This window comes from Crinia signifera, chromosome 7 (genome assembly GCF_055691185.1).
Source record: "Crinia signifera chromosome 7, ASM5569118v1, whole genome shotgun sequence".
NCBI lineage: Eukaryota > Metazoa > Chordata > Amphibia > Anura > Myobatrachidae > Crinia > Crinia signifera.
Genome location: NC_139223.1, coordinates 149974518 through 149996997, shown reverse-complemented (window position 1 = coordinate 149996997; position 22480 = coordinate 149974518).

Below are 22480 nucleotides of genomic sequence, written 5' to 3'. Positions count from 1 at the left end.
GCCCTTTCGTACGGCTATAGATTATTATAAGTTTGGTCGCAAACTTAGAATCAGAGAATTCTTTAACACTAAAGATAGGACGACCGATATGCCGTTATTCAAACAGCCCAGTATGTTTGATCCACAAGGTTTCAACCCTAGTGTAAAAACATTCTTGCGCTTCACTGACTGTTCTGGAAATCCGACTCCATCAAAACCCAATTACCATAATCTCCAAGTGTCTGAGCGTGAAGCCCTGAAGTCCCTGATGGCCAATGACTCCCTGGTCTTCCGTCAGGCCGATAAAGGGGGAGCATTGGTCATCCAGGATTGGGTGGACTATGATAGAGAAATTGTACACCAACTTAGCAACTCTTTAGTTTATCATACCCTTCCAGGGGATCCTGGTTTTGGAATTAAGAAAGAGGTTGATAACATTTTGGATCTGGCGCACTCGGCTGGATGGATAGATGATAATGTACATGGTTTCCTTAAGGTTGATTTTCCTATTTGTCCGATTATTTATACCATGCTGAAAATTCATAAGAGCATGACGGATCCCCCTGGCCGATCGATTATCTCGGCCCAGGGGTTCCATCCTGCAGCCACTTGCTCAATATGTAGACCACCATTTACAGCCATATGTTTTATGTACTTCAAGCTACCTAAGGGACACCAGTGATTTATTGGATAGCCTCAAGAACCTCCCCCCAATTCCACCTCATGCGATCCTAGCTACAATGGATGTAGCTTCGCTATATACGGTTATTCCTCATGCTTAGGGGTTAGAGGTAGTGAGGCAAACACTGAGTGACCCCAGCCGTATAGGTCCACCCACTGAGTTCCTGGTGGAACTGACCTCACTTGTATTGACCAAAAATCGTTTTCTCTATAAAGATAAATTCTTTTTACAAGCGACTGGCATGGCTATGGGGTCCAATTTGGCCCCAGCCTATGCCGACCTCTATATGTCCAAATATGAGCATCAGCACATTTTCCCGGAATATTCTTCAAAAATATTATATTATTGTCGCTACATCGACAATGTATTTCTCGTCTGGTTAGGCACCGGGGGGGACTTTGAGGACATGTTTTTTTCTTTGAACAGCCTAGAGACACCCATCCACTTTACTTTTTTTTTTAGTTGTGTAGATATAAATTTTTGGGATGTCACGTTATTTCGTGAAGCACAAGTACTGGGTTCAAGACTGTATCGTAAGGACACAGACAGAAACTCTTTACTACATGCTACAAGCTTCCACCCACCCCATTTGAAGGAAAATCTCCCAATTTCTTAGGGTATTGAGGAATAACACCTCCCCTATTACCACTGAAGAACAACTTAGCAAAATGCACTCAAGGTTCCTGGACCGTGGTTATTCGGATAATACTCTCAAACGGTGCCTCATTAAAGCAAAGCAGAGGTTCTCGATGGGTACCAGTCCTCCGGTTGCTGACACACGCCCAAGGATGATATATACCAACACGTTTGATACAGAGGCCCACAATAAGAAAAGGAAACTGACCAAACATTGGCCTATTATTTCTACTGATCAAACATTTACCAACATCAGCCCTTCTCCACCAATGTGTGCCTATCAACGTGGACGTAACTTGAAGGACTTGTTAATGCGGCCGTTAACACAACCCAGTAAGACAACTGATACCTGGTTTACATCTGCCAAATTAGGCTACTACAAGTGTAGCGACTGCACAACTTGCAGATCCCTTAATACTGGCTCTTCTTTCAATCACCCACATAGTGGGAAAAAGATTAGCATCAAACATCGGTTACACTGCCGTATGGACCACATAATCTATATTCTCATATGCCCGTGTGGGCTTTATTACGTCGGCCTGACAAAGAGAAGCTTCCGCGAGAGAATGGCGAATCATCGCACTTCGATCCGAGCAGCACTGGAGTCTAGAGCATCAGATAAGCCAGTGGCTAAACATTTCCTGACAATGGGGCACAGTGTGGCCAGCCTCCGCTGTATGATTATTGATTTCGTTCCCAAACCGATCAGAGGAGGTGATCGATATCTGATACTCAAGAAAAGAGAGGCACGGCGGATCTTCGACTTTGAGGTCGATTATCCTCTCGAGGACTCAATGAGTACAATCCCCTCTCGATTTTCTCTAGATAACACTTGAGGTCTCAGCGAAGATGTCAATTTCCTTTTTTCCTGTTTTTTGAGTTTTATGATTAATTTTTCCATTCTTTCCATTTGGATTTTTTAACTTTTTGGAGTTAGGATGGTTGTCTTTAGGCTGTTCTTTTGGTTCATTTGTTTTGTGTGTATTTTTATTTGTACTTGTGTATTGATATATGCTCTATATGTCATAGTGGTATACAACTCTGGAGCTCAATTTAACAGCTTAATATATATGCTGTAAATCATTCCTAATACTGAATGCTCATTGGCTGTCGGGTATGCAATCCCGGGGTATCTCATGTATAGTGAGAATAACCAATGATTTGTAATTAGTATTTAATTATTACTTTTGTATGTGCTTGTTTATCTACACAAGAGTTTTCTTTGCACTTAGCATACATATAAAAAACAGAATTGTTTTTTTCTTTGTTCACATATGGAATATTTGTATTGTATATAGGTGCTCTACCAAGCTGTCAACAATTCGATTGACAGCATTATTGTTTTTTATTATGTATTATTTTTGCTTTCATATTATTATGTTAGTTTGTTGCTGGGGTCAACAATAGTGCTGCCGTCCGGGCTGACCTGTGTACTAACCCTAACCCTGTGCATGGCATCAGTGGAACATGGTTCCGAGTGCATTCCAGTACTAGATGTCACATAGATAATAGTTGCTCATCCGGTTTAATTTTTTGTGTTACTAATCAATCTCTTAGTCCATACTTGCTATAACATCTTAATTTACTCCACATACATGCTGGGTTCTTTCCAGCATGGATTATATCACATTATCCTCCCCAGCATTCTTTATGTTAAACATCCAGCTGTACTTCTGGGTATACGGAGACAGCTGGAACGCACGAAGTGGAACGCATGACGCATTTCCGGTCTAGCATATTTCCGGTCTGAGCGGGCTTTACTATGCTAATCCTGACGAAGTCCAATGACGAAACGCGTTGGGGCGTTTCCATCTGATGCTGAGATCACTGGCCTTCCACCTGTTTCGTGCTGGTACGATCTGCTGTTTCCCGCTGTGAAAGTCTGGTCCCCGCTGCTGTTACATCTGAGCCGGAGTGACCGTTGCTGCTGATACATGCTAGTCGGTGTGACTGGAGTCCCCAGTGCCCGCCCTGCTACCTGTCGAGAGTACTGATGTTGCACTAACATCGTGTTGGATCGACTGGTGTCCCCAGTGCCCGCACTGCGACGTGCTCTAGGAGCGGTGAATATGCTACTTCATGCGGTTATATATATCTTGTTATGTATGTGAGCTTTCTTTTATTGATTCACAGTAAATATTTGATAAACTTTTGCTCACGCTGTGCGCTCCTTCTTTTTCCGTTTCCACATACTGCTATTTGGGGCCTGACTAGCCCATAGAAGTGAGCTGCACCATACCATAACACACAGAGATTCAGCCAGCCATTTATTCATTCATTTGTGACATTGCACAGAATAACTAGTCTGTATATATATATATATATATATATATGATTTGCAAATGTATGAAACTAAGATCTCTGCATTACTTTTGTCATGTAGGATGTAAGTAACATTTGCAGGGCAATTTGCAGGGGACACGGTCATTGGGTCACCAGCATGTTGGTCGACAGTCATTAGGTCAACACCATTAGGTCAACATGCATTTAGGTCAACATGAGTCTAGGTCGACATGCAGGAAGGTCGACATGAGTCTAGATTGACATGGGTTAGGTTGACAGGGTCATTAGGTCAACATGGGTTAGGTCAGGGCTGGGCAACACCGGCCCTCCAGATGTTAATGAACTACACATCCCAGGATGCTTTGCATTAGTTTTGCTATGTGGCCATGCTGAAACTGATGCAAGGCATGCTGGGATGTGTAGTTCACTAACATCTGGAGGGCCGGTGTTGCCCAGCCCTGGGTTAGGTGAACAGTCAAAATGTCGACATGGGGTTTTTCATATTTCTTTTTGAGCCGACATGTGCCGACAGGCGGTATTTCATGCCCTACCATCCACTAGGGTGTAGTGGGAGAATAAAATAGTGTGTCGAGCATAGCAAGGCACTGTGGCCGAAGCATGGTGAGCGCAGTGAGCCATGAGAGGGGACGCGGTGCTAGGTTTCAGTGCCCATGTCGACTGTGTCGACATTCATGATAAAAATGTGAAAAAGCCCATGTCAACTTTTTGACTGTATACCTACCCCCATATCGACCTAATTACCCTGTTGAACGAGAATCATGTTGACCTTCCTGCATGTCAACCTAGACTCATGTCGACCTAAATGATCCATACCCATTTGCAATGTGCTGGAGAAATCTGTATTTTTCTTGTATAGATTACTCCTCCCTTACATTCACCATTGCTGGACTAATACATTTATCTTAACAACTTCCATTCTGTGTAGCACCACAAAATGTATGCAATTACCAGACAAGGAACTGGCTTCCTTTAGATGGTCCGTCTGATTGTAATAAATATAATACATGCATATAAATCAATTTATCTTTTTTCCATTCCTGTAGTATGCACTAGGTGGCACCAAATGACACAACTTGCTAGACATCTAGTAAAGCAGAAACCAAATGGAAAATAGGTACTTGTTTCCTAGCACGGCCACACCGATTAAGATCGGGGTGGTCGTGCTGAAAAAAATCGGTCGGTCGCATCGCATGCGATTTGGTCGCATGCGATGCGACCGACCGATCCGACCGATTTTTGACCCGATTTTTTCATTAAATCCAATGTAAATTGGGTCCCTGGGACCCAATTTTACATTGGATTTAATGAAAAAAATTCCAAACCCCCCCAAATTGAAGCGTGTACACAGCGCCCCACGATAGACGGCAACCCGAAGCGTGGCGAGCGCAGCGAGCCCGCGAGGGGCGGCGGTACGCGTCCTCCGACCTTTTCATGCCCTACTATCCACTAGGGCGTGGAGTGAGAATAGAATAGTGTGGCGAGCGCAGCGAGCCACCGAGCCCGAAGCGTGGCGAGCGCAGCGAGCCCCGCGAGGGGACGCGGATACCTTCACAGGTAATCGCGTCCCTTCGCGGGCTTCACAGTTGTCGGCGTCGCCACGGACACCTGTGAAGCCCGCGAAGGGACGCGTTTACCTGTGAAGGTATCCGCGTCCCCTCGCGGGGCTCGCTGCGCTCGCCACGCTTCGGGCTCGGTGGCTCGCTGCGCTCGCCACACTATTCTATTCTCACTCCACGCCCTAGTGGATAGTAGGGCATGAAAAGGTCGGAGGACGCGTACCGCCGCCCCTCGCGGGCTCGCTGCGCTCGCCACGCTTCGGGTTGCCGTCTATCGTGGGGCGACGACGGGGACATTTTTAATGTGAAATGGGTCATATTGACCCATTTCACATTTTTTAACATTTTTACACCATTTCAATGTTAAAAATTTTTTTAACATTGAATCCTATGTAAAAATCGGGTGCATCGCGTCGCATCGCGTCGGGACCAATGTTAATGGTCCCGACCGACGCGATGCCCCCGATATTTTACAGTTCCCGACAAGATTTCAATGTTAAAATTTTTTTTAACATTGAAGTCAATGCAAATATCGGGGGCATCGCGTCGGTCGCGTCGGGACCAATGTTAATGGTCCCGACCGACGCGATGCCCCCGATTTTTGTTTCCTAGCCGGCAAAATGGACCTGATTTCAAAGGAAATCGGGTCCATCGGGCTAATCGTGTCCCTTAATTAAGGGACACGATTAGTTACGATTGTGGCCGTGCTAGGAAAAAAGTACCGGAAAATATCACAAATGGAATAAGCTGTTTACACTAAATGTGTGAACAATGGAAATATAAATCGTAAAGAATACTAGAATACAAATTAGGAGTTCACTGCTTTTAATAGGGGTTAAGTAATAGGCTCCGAGATTACGGTATCGTAATGATTTCAGCAAGATTGTGGCTAAAGTTAAATTGGCAATCAGTTACATGGCTTGGTTTGCCTTATAACCGACAACATTTAACATCAGTGTCACTAAATTCTGCCAGTTCCGCAATCTTGGAACCTATTAGAAAACCTCTAATGTAATGTATGTATAAAAAAGATAAATACCGCATTCACATCGTATTGCCGGGTAGGACCCAAAATCTCCATCCCAGGTCCAACCCGGGTCCAGCTCTTTCACTTTGAATTCGGGCCATAAAACACAGGGCTGCCGGGTTTAACCCTTCTTATATGCTGGGTCGAATTGCCAGGTTGTTTGACCCGGGATATAAGGTTTGGTGCTTTCACTCCGCACCTCTATCTGGCAATAACCAGGGTTATAGGTGCCGTCTAAAGGGTGTAAAAGAAAAAATAACTATAGTTAAAACAATGATTTATTAATTCCTATTAAAATAGAATATCACCCAAATGCTACATATGGACACATGAATAAAGTTGAGACAATAATTTATCATTAATTGGTTTGAGCATTACTATTTACATTCTATACAATTATTTCAGATATAGGAAAGGATCTCATTTTCCCAAATTGCTATATTACTAATAAACTATTGGCCTAATTCTGATAAGCTCACCGGCGTATTCGCACTGGGGACTAGTGTTTGTGAGCGCATGTGCACATGTGCAGGGCCGCTGTGTGGATGCCTTTGGCAACTTGCATAGTCCCCGGGGCATTCGCATAGGAGGGGGGCGAGACGGAGGCGGGCACCCATTCACATTGCGACTGGGATGTTCGCGCAGCGGCGTCGGGTAGGCATTCTCTCGCCCGGCAGGTGCCATTAAATGGCTAACTAAGCAGTGATTTTTCACTGCTTAACGAGTCCACCAGAATCAGAAGTTATATTCCTAAACATATATTTTATTAGGATACGGTCATTAGGTATACAGCAACTAGGTCGACAAGCATTGGGCAACAAAGTCGATATGGGTCTAGGTCGACATGGGTCAAGGTCGACATGGGTCTAGGTGGACAGGTTATTAGGTCGACACAAGCATTAGGTCGACATGGGCTAGGTCGACAGTCAAAAGATTGACATGGGGTTTTTCACTGTTTTTTGAGCTGACATGTGCCGGCAGGTGGTATTTCATGCCCTACCATCCACTAGGGCATGGCGGGAGAATAAAAGAGTGTACCATGTACGAGGCACCATGTACGAAGCATCACGATCGATGCGAGGGGATGCGGTGCACTTCAAACTGTGTCCATGTCGACTGTGTTTACATTCGGGTAAAAAAACTGTAAAAAACACCATGTTGACCTTTTGACTGTCGACCTTGCCCATATTGACCAAATGCTTGTGTCGCCCTAATGTCCTGTCGACCTAGACCCATGTCGACCTTGCTGCCTGTCGACCCAGTGGTGTCGTCCCAATGCTTGTCGAATTAGTTGTTGTAGACCTAACAACCCAAACCCATTTTAATGGTCTTATCATTATGGACAAGAAGAAACAGCGGCGTAGCTACGTTTTGGGTGCCCCCCCCCCCCGCCGTTAGGGGGGGGGGACCCGCCGCCCATACAAACCCCCCCAATCCCCCGCAGCCTTACCTTTCGCGCTGGTCCCGGCGGCTCCATTCTTCTGCTGAGGACCACCACAAAATGGCCGCCCCCATACAGCAGACAGTTTCTGTCTGCTGTATGGGGGCGGCCATTTTGTGGTGGTCCTCAGCAGAAGAATGGAGCCGCCAGGACCAGCAAAATAGGTAAGCCTGTGGGGGATTGGGGGGAGGTGTAACTATAGCACCGCAGCCCCCAGCGCCCCCATATGTACAGCGCCCCCCCCCCCCCCCCCGCGGTGGCGGGGGCTGCGGTGCTATAGTTACGCCACTGAGAAGAAACATGGGTACTTGTGTAATATCTGGGCACCCGATTTTTTCATCGGGTCGGAAAAATTGCGTCGAATCGCATCGCATGCGACCAAATCGGCCGCGATGCGATGCAAGGCGATCTACCCAATTTTTCCTTAGGAATCAATGTTCCCAAATGGTCCCTGAGACCCGATTTCCCATTAGGTGCAATGTTAAATGCCCCCCAGGCTTCCCATTTTGGTGTATGCCCCCTCATTGTTAACGACACCCCACCATCAACGCCAACCCAAAGCGTGGCGAGCGCAGCGAGCCCGCGAGGGGCGGCGGTACACGTCCTCCGACATATTTCATACCCCCACTATCCACGTCGGCGTGGAGTTGATTTTATAAAGTGTGGTGAGCGCAGCGAGCCATCGAGCCCGAAGCGTGGCTAGCGCAGCGAGCCCCGCAAGGGGACGCAGATTACTTAACATGTAGTTTGCGTCCCCTTGCGGGGCTCGCTGCGCTTGCCACGCTTTGGGCTCGTTTTCGCCGTCCCCTCGCGGGGCACGCTGCGCTCGCCACGCTTCGGGCTCGGTGGCTCGCTGCGCTCGCCACACTTTATAAAATCAACTCCATGCCGATGTGGATAGTGGGGGTATGAAATAGGTCAGAGGACGCGTACCGCCACCCCTCGTGGGCTCGCTGCACTCGCCACATTTCGGGTTGGCGTTGATGGTGGGGTGGCGTTAACAATGCGGGGGCATTTGAGCTAATACACCTAATGGGGGAGCCATGGGGAGCATTTATCATTGCCCCTAATGGTAAATCTGGTCTCAGGGACCATTTGGGAACATTTAACATTGATTCCTATGGAAAAATCGAGTCGATCGTGTCGCATCGCATCGCGGCCGATTTGGTCGCATGCAATGCGATTCGACGCGATTTTGCCGCAAATCGCGTCGCATTGCTTCTGATTGTATGCCTTAAGTGAAGGCATACAATCTTGAAATCGGGCGCCCAGATATTACACTTAGTACATTAGTACCAAACATGGTATGGACCAGATCTCGTTAGATCGGACCAGGGGCACTTGACAGGGGTGGTTTGTTCCCAGCTGCTGCTTTACAACAGGATGGTCAGTACTGTACAATCTCTTATATATTTAGCCAGATCTTTCACTCATCCCCTGTGTGTATAACGCTGGGCGGGGTTACAAGTGTGATTGGCAGCGTTACACACACATAGTTTCTGCCTTAGGACACCCCCTCCCCCGCCCAGCGTTATACACAAACCCGCCCCCCCTAGGGATAGACTAGCGTTATACACATCCCCACCCCCTTGGAAAACACCTCCCCCCGCCCACAGCAAGGGCTACAGCACACGCCCACCATCCACCATTACCATTACTAAATAAATAAATTACCAACTGGTGTAGGTGAGCTGCGGGTCTACCAAAACCCCCCCACCCCCCCACCGCGAATGGGTCTGCCCGCACACACACCCCTGTGAGCGGGTCTGCCCGCACTCCACCCCCACCCCCGCAAGTGGGTCTGCCAGCACACACGCACACCCCTGCGAACAGGTCTGCCCGCCCCCCCCCCCCCCGCGAAAGGGTCTGCCCGCACCCCCCGCGATACCGCACCCCCCCCTCCGTGAATGGGTCTGCCCCCCACAAGCGTGTCTGCCTGCACCCTCCCCACGAGCGGGTCTGCCCCCCTCCCCCACTCCCTGCAAACGGGTCTGCCTGCACCACCACCCCCTCCCCCGCAAACGGGTCTGCCCGCACCAACCTCCCTGCCCGCACTCTCCCCCCACCCCACGGTGGGTCTGCCTGCTCCCCACGCAAGCGGGTCTGCCCATATACCCCCCACCCCGCGAACGGGTCTGCCCGCACCCCCCCCGCGAACGGGTCTGCCCGCACTCCTCACCCCACCCCCCAAAAATGGGTCTACCCGCACCCCCCCCGAGAGTGGGTCTGCCCTCTCCCCCACCCACCGCGAATGGGTCTGCCCGCAGTCCCCCCCGCAAACGGGTCTGCCCGCAACCCCCCACCCCCCCCCCCAGGGGCTGGTCTGCACGCACCAAACCCCCTCCGCGATCGGGGCTGCCTGCACACCCCCCTCGCTGGAGCGGAGGGTCTGCAGACACTGCTGATCCAGCGGGGGGGTGCGAGGGTGCGGGCATACCCGCTGCGCCGGGGAGTTGCAGGCAGACCCGCTGCTCCGGGTGCGATGTATCACCTAGTAGAACATAAAAAGTTCAAAAATAAGCAGCACTAAAAACTTAGTCAGACTGGTTGATCTATCACAAATAAATTTATTTAATGGGCTAAAATTGACTAAATAGCCAGCATAAATATAAACATGAAAAATAAAACAGATACAATTAATTCAAGATTTGTATGATCCCCACCAACCGTTTTGTTAAAGGTGTCCTGTAGATTCCTTATTTAAGGGCCCATAGATGTTTGTGTGAATCCCCAAGTGGTCATCCAGAACAATTACAGTACAGTAGGTTGCAGATTTTGCCAAGAGTGGCCCAGGATGGCACAAATAACCAACCCCTACCACAGATCCTTGTGCCGGAAAGGAGTCCTCTACCTCCAATAGAATGGAATAGATGATCCAAGTTGGTAAAAATGGAAACGAGTCCATATGGGGATGTTCAGGTCTGCAATCCAGGAGCACTGGGTTGAGGGAGAAAGCAATGTCCTCCTTACGCGTTTCACTGCACCTGGTAGCTTTATCAAAGGATGATGATTTTTACCAACTTGGATACAAATAATCATCTATTCCATTCTATTGGAGGTCCTCTAATGGCGAGGATTTCCCCGGAACATTGAATATGGCGAGCAGCCGGTGAGGGGGGCTGGATGACAAGGATGGCCGCCGCTCGCTGACGGCATTGAATAAGGCTCAAAGTCTTCCTGAAAGTTGTATTTTTAATGATTCGGTCACCATGTATACACAGAATATTTTTCCAATTTACTATAGCACAAATGTATTTGTAGGCATTCAATCTGGGATACCGACTGTCGGAACTTCATTTTCACCAACTTCTGGCACTAACTCGACAGTCGGAATTCAACGTTCCGACTGTCGAGTGTCGGAAAGTCCGTGGATAGGCGAAAATGGCCGCGGATTCGACAATTCATAGCAGTTTCTGACAAAACAGTTAAAAAAAAAGACAAAACTGATAGCCTTCAATGCTGTCAGAAATGGCAGCATTGAATAGGCGAGTGCTAATATTTTCCCCTGTGAGAAATATCGGCATATATCTGCCTATATTGAATAACACCCTATAGGTTTTCTGCTGCTACTGAAAACATTTTTGTTATCAGAAAAAATCATTATACCGCTGTGGTCAAAAGTTTTGAGAATGACACAAGTATTAGTTTTTACAAAGTTTGCTGCATATGAAGAAAGTAGTAAAATACGATTTTTGTTGGGCGTATTCGTATTTTTGGCATTTACTATGCCAAAAATACGACTATTCGTATTGATGGGACATTCATATTTACATGTATTTACAAATACGAATGAATACACCATCGACAGAATATGAATAGGAATCACCGTTCAAAAGAATGGTGATTCCTAATTTACTAACTTGAAAATACTTGAAAATACGGCCGGTAATTAGCGGGATACGCCTGCTAATTGCCGGCCAAATACGCCTAGAAAATACACTTAATTTTCCAGACGTATTTGGCTTCAGCCTGCACGGATCAGTCATATCCGTGCAGGCTGCAATGTGTAAAAAAAAGAAAAATAAATAAACCGGCGTGGGGTCCCCCCCCCCCCTCCCCCCACGGCTGTAACCATTTGGCACACCTGCTGGACTGGGTTGGCGAGGATGTAGCGGGCAGACTCCCCTCGATGCTTACATCACATAAACTGCCGGGTCTGTCCCCATTGCAGACTTTGCTGAGCGACAATGCTAAACTTATGGATATGCCATTATTTAAGCAAGCTGTTTTGATATGGCGACAATCAAGACGACTCTTGTTGGCAGCTGGGTGCGACCCGGACACTCCTAGGGCCATCCCAGAGCTTCTGGGGCTTCAGATTTGAGTTCTGGGGTACATGGGGTGTCACCTCAATAGGCCAAGTTTACTCAGATAGTATATTCAACTCATTCCAACAACTTAAGGATGATTACCAGATACCTAATATACATTTTATCCATTACCTTTAACTTAGACACCCCTGCCGGACATAACTTCCCGACGGTCCCCCGGCATTCACTAGTTCGCCTGTTAAAAATCTGCTGATGTCGGGTGGTTCCTCTAGGGCTGTCTCTAGATTCTATACAGCGTTGTTATTGTCACAACACACCCCTGGCCTGCCCCACCTTAAAGCAGCGTGGGAATTGGATTTGGACACAATCTCTGATGGGGACTGGGAGACAGCCCTGGGAAGCCCATGCTCTTCCATGACATCCTCCAGATATCAGCAGATTCAACTATATATATATATATATATATATATATATATATATATAATGAACAGGGATTACCTGACTCAAGATGTCCCAAATGAAGTTCCTCTGAGGGTATATTCTGGCACCTACTATGGAGCTGTACAAGTGTGTCAACCTTCTGGCAGGAAATAATTTCGGCTTTTGTCACTACTGGTGTTCCCCGTAATGTCTTCACTCCGCAATTTTGTACCCTTACATTTTTAGATGTGGATAGGGTACTTTTGTACTTTCACGGCGCCAGGATGGCGCCGTACATCTGTGTCCCCTTGAGGGGCTCGCTGCGCTCGCCCACGCTGCGGGCTCGGTGGCTCACTACACTCGCCATACTATCTAAAATCAACTCCATGCCAATGTGGATAGTGGGGGTATGAACTATACACGTTGGCATGGAGTTTTCAGCCCCACAGCTGGACACAGACGCACGGCGCCATGATGACGCCGTGAAACTACACAAGTACCGTGGATAGTCTAGATAAACATATGTTGAGATATGCTGTTAACCTCTGTACTCTGACCAAGGTATGTGTAGCCAGGAAGTGGTTGGCCTCTGAAGCTCTGACATTGAGGGAGTGCACCAGTCTGACTAACTCAGTGGTTAGACATGAAAAATGTTTATGTGTCTAGGGGTTCAGAAAAGACAAACCACAAGGTGTGGGGATTGGTATGAAATCCCGGCGTTCAAAATACCGATGCTGGAATCCCGACCGCCGAAATCCCAACAAGATGGGGACGTGGATCGCCCCCCCATGCGGGCTCACTGCGCTTGCCACTCAGCGGGCCCGGTGCCTCGCTACGCTCAGCACTCTAATTTGTTCTCCCTGTATGGGTGTCGTGGACACCCATGGAGGGAGAAAGTGTCAGGATTTTGGCGGTCGGGATTCCGGCATCGGGATTTTGAACGCCGGAATTCCGACCACCAGGATTTCAACTGCATCCCAAGGTGTGGACTTACTGGATTGACTCACCTCTTATGCATCAGGGTGATTAGGCCCCCACATCCACTATATATTCACGCTTTGTTGGGACAATTTGCACTTGGCGGACAGGTACCGGATGGGCGCTCTAACTACCTGTAATGTAATGGGCATTCCTTTGTGTACTTGGCAGCTGGCTTGGCCTCTGTGGGGGGTGGTCTGGTTTGCAAATTCTCCTGGTTGATCAGATGGTTAGGTGTACGGAGGATGTCCTGGCGTAAGCTTAAAGCGTTCCTTATAGTGAACGTCCGCCGGTTCGGGTTGCCTTAGGTCTTGGTGCTTCATCTGGGTGGCAACGATCTTAGGAAGATGTCCCAACTAGAGCTGAGGGACTTGATCTTGAGTGATCTTGCTGCCATTAATACAGTGTGGCCTTCATGCACCTTGGTTTGGTCATTTATCGTTCCCCGTCTCTGTTGGAGAGGAGCTAGGAATTGCAAGGCGATTGATGAGGCTCGGAAGAAGCTTTATTCAGCTGTGGCACAGTGGGTTCTGGCTGCCGGAGGTGCGATTGCCCCACATGAAAGGATTAGGTTTAGGTGCCATCATCTCTTCCGGCCTGATGGAGTGCATTTGGTTAAGGATGGCTTGTTCATTTTCCTGGAGGATCTGGCTTTAGTTGTAGCTGAGTTGCTTTAGGTTGTGGCTGGGTGGGGATTCTGGGCTCAGAGTCCCCGCTTTGGCGGGAAAGAACTGCAGGTTAATTGAATTAGTTCTTCTTTAAGTGATGATGCAATTTATATGTTTGGTGTTCAGTGCGCTCGCCTCTCACTGGCTTAGGCCTTCCCTGGATCACCCACTCAGGGACAGCAACCCCACCCGGACGGGTGGGTAGTCAATGCAGTAGGTCGAGTGGATACCGCTTGTTAGAGTCTTCATTTCAGGTAGGTAAATTATGGAGGGGGGGACCCCTTCATTGGGGGCTGACCGGTCAATGCTTTGGCAGGAAGGCAGTGGCGTAACAATAGCTCCACAGACCCCATGGTCGCGGGGTGTGTGTGTGTGTGTGTGTGTGTGTGGGCACCGGGGGTCTGCGGGGCTATTGTAATGCCAAACAAACAGCCCCCTGCCGCCTTCCATGCCCCGTGCCTTACTTTCTGCTGTCCTTCAGTGCCAGGGACCCGCAGCTGGCTCCCCTCCTGGCTTCTGCTGAAATGAACCATCATAAAATGTCCACTCCTATAAAGCAGACAGTTCTCTGAAACTGTCTGCTCTATGGGGGCAGACATTTTGGTATGGTCCGTTTTTCATACCAGCAGAAGCAAGGAGGGGGAGCCGGCTGCGGGTCCCTGGCACTGAAGGACAGTGGAAGGTAAGGCACGGGGGTGCCGGCTGTGGGGGGGGGGGGGGGGGTTGGGTGTTCGTTATCTTTACTGGAGGGGGCGCTGACGAAATTTTCTGCGGTTTTCATAGTTACGCCACTGCAGGGAGGACTTGTATAAAAATTCTCCCCCCGGCAGTGGCATTACCCTGCTGGCTGGTTGGGACGGTGCTGGTTCTTAATATACGGGGGACCCTTACTCGTTTTGTCCCCTGTATTTTGGGAACCAGGACCGGCCCTTGGGCATGGTTTTCCTGGAGAGGAGTGGCTTCTTTGCTGCCCTTCTTGACACCAGGCCATACAGTACATCACAAGTCTTCATCTCACTGTGCATGCAGATGCACTCACACCTCACTGCTGCCATTCCTGAGCAAGCTCTGCACTGGTGGTGCCCCAATCACAGCTGAATCAAATTTAGCAGATGGTTCTGATGCTTGCTGGACATTCTTGGACACCCTGAAGCCTTCTTTGCAACTACTGAACCTCCCTCCTTGAAGTGCTTGATAATCCGATAGTTGATTGAGATGCAATCTTACTAGCAGCAATACCCTTTCCTGTGAAGCCCTTTTTGTACAATGCATTGATGATTGCATATGTTTCCTTGCAGGTAACCATAGTTAACAGAGGAAGAACAAGGATTTCAAGCACCACCCTCTTTTTAAAGCTAACAGCCTGTTATTGTAACTCAATCAACATGCTAGTGATCTCCAGCCTTGTCCCCATCAACGCTCTTACCCGTGTTAATGAGAGACTCCCTGACTTGATGTCAGCTGGTCCTTTTTCAGAAGGGCTTTAACAGTGTGAAGACCAAAGAAGAATAAAATTAACGGAACAATTCTATGAAAACAGATTTCCATAGCAAAATTGCCATTTTCTTGATATTTGAAATTTTGATGAAGCGACTAAATATCCTGCTACTGTCCTGGGTATCATGCTGCACTTAGTAGTTTAGGGGTCTATTCAGACCTGGTCGCTGTTGTGCAGATTCGTAGGCCAATTGATTATCGAATGGCTGTGCATGCAAAAACAGTGACAGAAATCAGCAATCCTTTTTTTGCAATCCATCAAATGTGACTGACAGGATGGTGATAACTTGACATTTTCTGGGAGTGGCAGATAAAACCGACTGGAAGAATCATTCGATGATGAGTGAGTTGCACACCTCCCAACTGTCCCGCTTGGACGCGGGAATGTCCCAAAATATCGGGACGTTCCCGCGTCCCTCCCGCCGCAGTTGGGAGTCCCCCCTGTCGTCCATGAATAGACGTTGTGCACATTAGACACCAATAGATGGAGCTATATGCCATGCAAACTCTCGTACCATCTAGAATCTCTCTGAAACAAGTTTTCAAAAGTAGGCAGGTATGCACTAACAGTGCAGAGTTTGTATAGTCTCCCTGTGCTTGCGAGGGATTCCTCCAACATTCCAAAAATATGCTGGTAAGTTATTGGCTCCCAGCAAAAAAAATCCTAGTTTGCAGTGGCGGCTCCATGGGTGGGGCTGCAGCACATTCTAAAGTTCAAATAGTGGACTCATGTTACCTGCCATTGAGTCAGTTTGGGATGATAGTTGGTAGCAGTGAGTGTGGCTACCCTATTTGATCTTTGGACTGTGCTGCAGCCTGACCTCTGGAACAGTTATGGTATAGCGGATCAAGGCTGTCGCTGAGATGTTATGGTTGACCACCCTTAGTCGAACCCATCTAGTTAGATGCCTAAACATAGTTGACCACGTCTAGATCAACAGTAACAGAAGTTAGATGCCAGCTTTACACCGACAGGAGCGTGGTCAACCGTTACATGGTCGAGTTTTTCATTTTTTTTGGTGCTGAATGTTATAGGGGTCCCAGTGGACTCTGTATATGTGCACAGTGGCCCCTCGCATGGGGAGCACAAGCTAATACAATCTCGCTGTATTTTTCACTTGGATGGTAAAGTATGAACCAAGTCGGCCGGTGACATTTGGCACCAAAAAAAACCCCGGAAAAAACTCATGTCGACCATGTGACCATTGTTCACGCTCCCGTTGTTCTAACGCTGGCATATAACTTCCTTTACTGTCGATCTAGACACGGTGGACTATCTTTAGGCATCTAACTAGATGGGTTCGACTAAGTGTGGTTGACTATAATATGGTCGATCTAGACATCGTAGTGCCGGCTACCCTCTGGAACCACCACTGCTACTGTAGTTTGTAAGTTTATGTTGCTACATGAGCAATTTTACAAGTTCCACCTTTTAAAATATGCACTGTTTTTGTAAATTTGCATTTTGTGTCATACATACAGCTGATATGTCAATTAATTCTCCTGGATGATGTGGTTGGGGTGAGACTGAGAAAACTTAAAGGCAAATTCCTCATGATGAAACGTGCACAATTTTGCAGGCAAATGCCCCCAGAGGTTAATATTTAATGCGTGTTAAATATTTTGAATAGCAGGCGGTGCAGCCATGCCCTTACTAATATAATTACACACGTGGACATCGCTCTGCCTCCCAGAAAATCAGCATAACAAAGGTCTGATCAGCTACTGATTGTTCTGTCCCTGTTCTGTCCCTACCATATTAACAACCTTTTTCAGGTTGAATGAATTAATATTGGCTAATTATAGTAAAATATTAAAAATAGTCAAATGTGCAGTAAAATATGTAGAGAATGAAGTTTCGTAGATTGGGGCCACAGAATGGGAGCATATTGCATGTCATTTACTGTGCACTTTTGCCCTTTCAAAATAACCTTTTAGCTTCTCACACAAATGCTTAAAGCCTTTCTCGGATTTAGGATACTGTAGTCTGATGCTGTATTACAGATCCCCAGGGATTTACCCACTGTAAACATTGTATTTTCCATCAAATACTAGCAAGCTTCTAGTATTAAGGGTTTACTTTAAATAAATTAAATTGATAAATAAAATATTTGCCTAATGTGCTAGGAGATAAGACCCATATGGCCCATATTGCTATCTCTACTCATTTCTGATCTGTAGCCTCAAAACTGTAACATATGTTTCTCCGTGCCACACTTGTGTAAGAAATACTATTCTTCAGGATATTATCAATACTGGAACCAGTGAGAAGCCTGCTCCCACTGTGCTCTGCCAATGCAAGGGGGGCCAGACAGTTGGGATCCCCACATACAGGGGCTATTCTCCTTCCTGGGGTCTTAAATTAAGGTCCTCTATTTTAAATGATGACCAATGATGACCAATTACTAGGTCGACCACCATTGGTCGACAGTGAGTAGTAGGTCGACCTAGTGAAGGTCGACAAAAGCATGTGTCGACAATGGAAAGGTCGACAGTCAAAGGTCGACATAAGTTTTTCAAGGTTTTTTGAGCAGATATTTGCCGTCAGGTGCATATTTTTTCATGCCCTATCATCACTAGGCCATGGTGAGAGAATAAAACAGTGCCATGTGAGGGGACGCGGTACATTTAGACCTGGGGTAGCCAACCCTAGTCCTCGAGAGCTACCAACAGTGCATGTCTTGCAGGTCTCCTCACAGAATCACAAGTGAGCTAATTAGCTCCATCTGTGGATCTTTTAAAATGTGTCAGTGATTAATGAGTGCAGCTGTGCAGCAGCTAGGTTGTCTGGAAAATGTGAACTGTTGGTAGCTCTCGAGGGCTAGGGTTGGCTACCACTGATTTAGACGGTGTCCATGTCAATTTTGTTGACATTAGGGACAAAAAAAGTGTGAAAACTTGTGTCAACCTTTTGAGTAGGTCGACACCTAAGAATGGTCGACAGACCCAAGATCGACATTGACAGAAGGTTAACGCAAGCATTAGGTAGATAACAGGAAGGTCAAAACCTTCCCTTTATCTACCAAATGCTTGCGTCAACCTTCTGTCAATGTCGATCTTGGGTCTGTCGACCATTCTTAGGTGGCGACCTACTCACTGTGGACCAATGGTGGTCGACCTAGTGATTGTTGACCTAGACATTGTAGGTCTTCTATACCGTAACCGCATCACAGGGAGGGACCCAGCATGCTGGGCAGGCTTGCTCTGTGCTGGGCGGCCCCCCAGCATGTTAGAGAAGCCAGTTGCATCTAATTAATTGTTTTTGGCCTAGGGGTGCCGTGAACAAATTGTGATAATCTAGGGGTGCCATGATTCAAAAAAGATTGGGAACCCCTGCCTTAAGGCACACTTGCCTAACATTCCAGAATGGCAGGGAGGCTTCCAAACATCAGCCTGGGAAGGTGGGCAAGTCCCCTTCTTTCCCTGGAGCAGGGCCGGTGCAAGGCACCGGAGCGCCCCAGGCGAGTCGGGCTGGGGGCGCCCCGGTGCCGGGGGGGGGGGGGGTACCTGTCGTTCGGCGCTGTCTATTTAAATCTGGCGGCGGAGGCAGCGGGGGTCCCTGCAGTCCATTAAAAATCACGAGCGCTATCCGCCGGGCTATGCGGAAGCGCTTCTAGTGTGAAAACACTGGCAGCACGCTGATTGGCTGAGATCAGCGTGCGCCGTGCTGCCAGAGTTTTCACACTAGAAGCGCTTCCGCATAGCCTGGCGGATAGCGCTCGTGATTTTTAATGGACTGCAGGGACCCCCGCTGCCTCCGCCGCCAGATTTAAATAGACAGCGCCGTAGGACAGGTACCCGGGCGGCACAAAATGCCTCCCTCCAGTGGCCGGCGCCCTAGGCAAATGCCTAGATTTGCCTAGTGGTGGCGCCGGCCCTGCCCTGGAGGCCTCCCTTTGCCACCCACTTGCGAAGTATGCCTCAATCAATGATAGGCAGACTTGTTGCCTCCCCCCTCCCCCCAGATCTCAGCACCCTAGGCAGCTGCCTAATTGTAGAGGTAGCCCTGAGCCTATATACCAGTAATTTGTAGTAATTTAAAAATACTTTCTTCAATACTGTCTTTGTGTTTGCTACAGGTTGTAACAGTTTCGCTGTGCCACTAGAGGGCATTGCTACATTATAACTCCATGTTGTGAATAAGCCTGTTTTAATTTTTCACTAATGAAACAACATGGGTATGTTTCTTGTGAAATATGTGCTGACACTAAATGCTCTTAATTACAGGCAATACATGGGTCATTTTCAAGGATATCCTAGACACAATTCTTATGGGTCCATTCAGTGGCGTAAGTTTCTCCCAGTTGCTCCTTCATTGGAGTTTTTGTCAAGCCACAGTGCATATCAGAAAAGACACATGTTATATAGCAGTGATATGAAAAGCACGTTCATGGCACCGCCCACTTCCGGCACAAGTCCGTCGGGGGTGATGTCATCGAACGACCAGAAAGCACAAACAATAATACACTGAAATACAAAAATACAACAAGACATACATAATTACAATACAATAATTAAGACACTAAGCCACATAAATAGATACAATGCAAAAAGTTACAATATACATAATAAGTATATACAGAATAGCAACATTACAACTGATACCTCAGTATAACCCAGCATACAATAAGTTAAGTCAGTACGGGGAATCTAAAGAAACAATCTGACTACAGCGTGGCAGATAGCAGAGCCTAAATGAGCCAAGCAACTTAAAGGGCGGTATTCAATGAGCCTGATTCGCCAGGTTTTTATGGCGAATTTGTGCTGTTTGGCGAATTTCTGACAAAAACGGTGAATCACCCTATTCAATGACCACATGGCGAATACATTTGAAGGTTTTTTTCGCCATGATTCACCGAGTAGCAATCGCTATCTTTTTATGGTGAAGTGGAATGTGAACTTTTAAAATAAAGTGTTTTGTTTTTTACATTTGGTGTCAAAAAATCAGGAATTTTATTCTGAGGAGGGGCATGCTATTTTTATTCATGTGCTGTAAGCACATGAATATATATTTAATTAAAAAAATCATTTTTTTTTTTTTTTTTTTACACAGCAGCCAGCAGGGGGCGCCGGAGCCGAGCCGCTCATTACATATTCATATATTCACTGCACGATCATTACGATCGTGTGTAGTGAATATACGCCCCCCTGCTGGCACCCCCGGGGGGGCAGCCTGTGCTGCCTGGCACCCGGGGAGCCCACCTAACCCCCCACAAAGGTCTGGGCTAGGCAGAGAGACTATCATCTCTCTGCCTGGCACCGTCCTCAGGCTCCCTGCGGCAATCGCCGCAGGAGCTCATATTCGCCAGTCAGGGGCTCGCTGCCCCTGACTCGTTGAATACCGGAGCCCGCCGGCTCCGGAACGTGGCGAATGTGCAGCGAATCCAAAAAAGGATTCGCTGCACCTCGCAGGTATTCACATTGAATACCGCCCAGTGTGTTTGAAAAAAATCCCATTATAAATAACATTGTAAACCGAGGGACTCATTGGGTGGTATTCAATTGTTATATCGCGCCCTAACTCCCATCTAAAATGACGTTAGATCATAGGGCGATATTCAATTTATATATTTTTTTTAACATATTGTGCTCATTAGGGTCAGGTTTAGCAACGCATATGTGCATTTTAACTAACCACCCCTGGGGATAGCGAGCTGAAATGCTGGTGAAAAACAATTGAATACCGCTTATTGAGTCCTTTGGGGGACAGAGAATCCAATTATTGATCCACCTTGACTGTAGCCTGAGAAGGAGTTTAGAGTGATCAATGATGCAACATCTCAGAGAGGAAAGACTATGTTTTGCAAGCGCAAAGTGCCTTGCTACAGGCTGCTCGCTATTACCGGATAGTAATGCAGCCCGTATGGCACAGCGATGATGTGTCATTCTGTGTGATGCTGGTCTTCAAATTGCTACTTGGTTGCAGGGCACATTTACAGAGGCCTTTTTCGGGTGTGGACACTGTTCTACACTGATCATTGGAGAACATCTTGCCTTACTATTATTTTTTCATTGGGAAGATATTGAAGTGTCTGCTTGACCCCCAAGGGCATTAATCAGATCGCCCTGAAGTATTACTTGTTCTCTTTATTGGACCACATCCTGCTATACGGCAATTGCCGACATACATCTCCTGGAAGGCTCCCCCCATCTAAAATGGCTGAACATGGAAGCAATAATTGACTTATTGTATAGGGAACAGTAGCCTCCAAGTTCATGTTCAAAGGAACAATATATCACTCACTAAAAATTGCAATTCCTTCAAAAAATTGATATTCACCATATGGTTAGAAACCTTCATTTCCATCGTTATCTTCCATCATTGTTTCATTGTGTTTACCCTAAAAAAAAACCCTGATGAAGTCTTTCTAAAGACGAAATGCGTTGGGTTGTCATCAGCTTTAAGGAATGAATTAATCATACAATTTTAAATTATAACTTTTTAATAAAAAGAACTGTTAAACTTTTTAAAAACTTGTATATGTTCTACTGCATTTGAACTATTTGTACATTACACACAGGGTGGTGGAATCCTTTAGCGCTCTCTATCCATCTCTCTCTCTCTCTCTCTGAAAAACAGGAGTGGTTGATTGCGCTAGAACATTTTGTGCATTATTAAACTTAAATGAATTTAAATAGATATAAACAAATATAAATGGTCAGGTGTGAAAAAAAATAGAAATACATTTATTTTGACATATTACAATAAAAAAGTAATGAATAAAAAAATGAATAAAAAGGTTGGATTTAAAATAGGGACAATGAAATAATAGTCACCCAAATCTTTGGAGCGATGGATACCAGATTGATTAGGGGAGTAATCCCAAGAGAATGTAATGGTCCTGGATGGAATATTTTGTAATCCAAGTAGTGTGGGGAACACTCAATGCCGATGCCACTTGTAATCCACAGATGGTTCCCGGGCTTCTTTTAGGAGGTGGCGTGCCTCCACGATGTACTTGTGCCTCGGATAGTGGTAGGGGGCCGGTCAGCAAAATATTGTAAAACGAGTGTCCCAGAT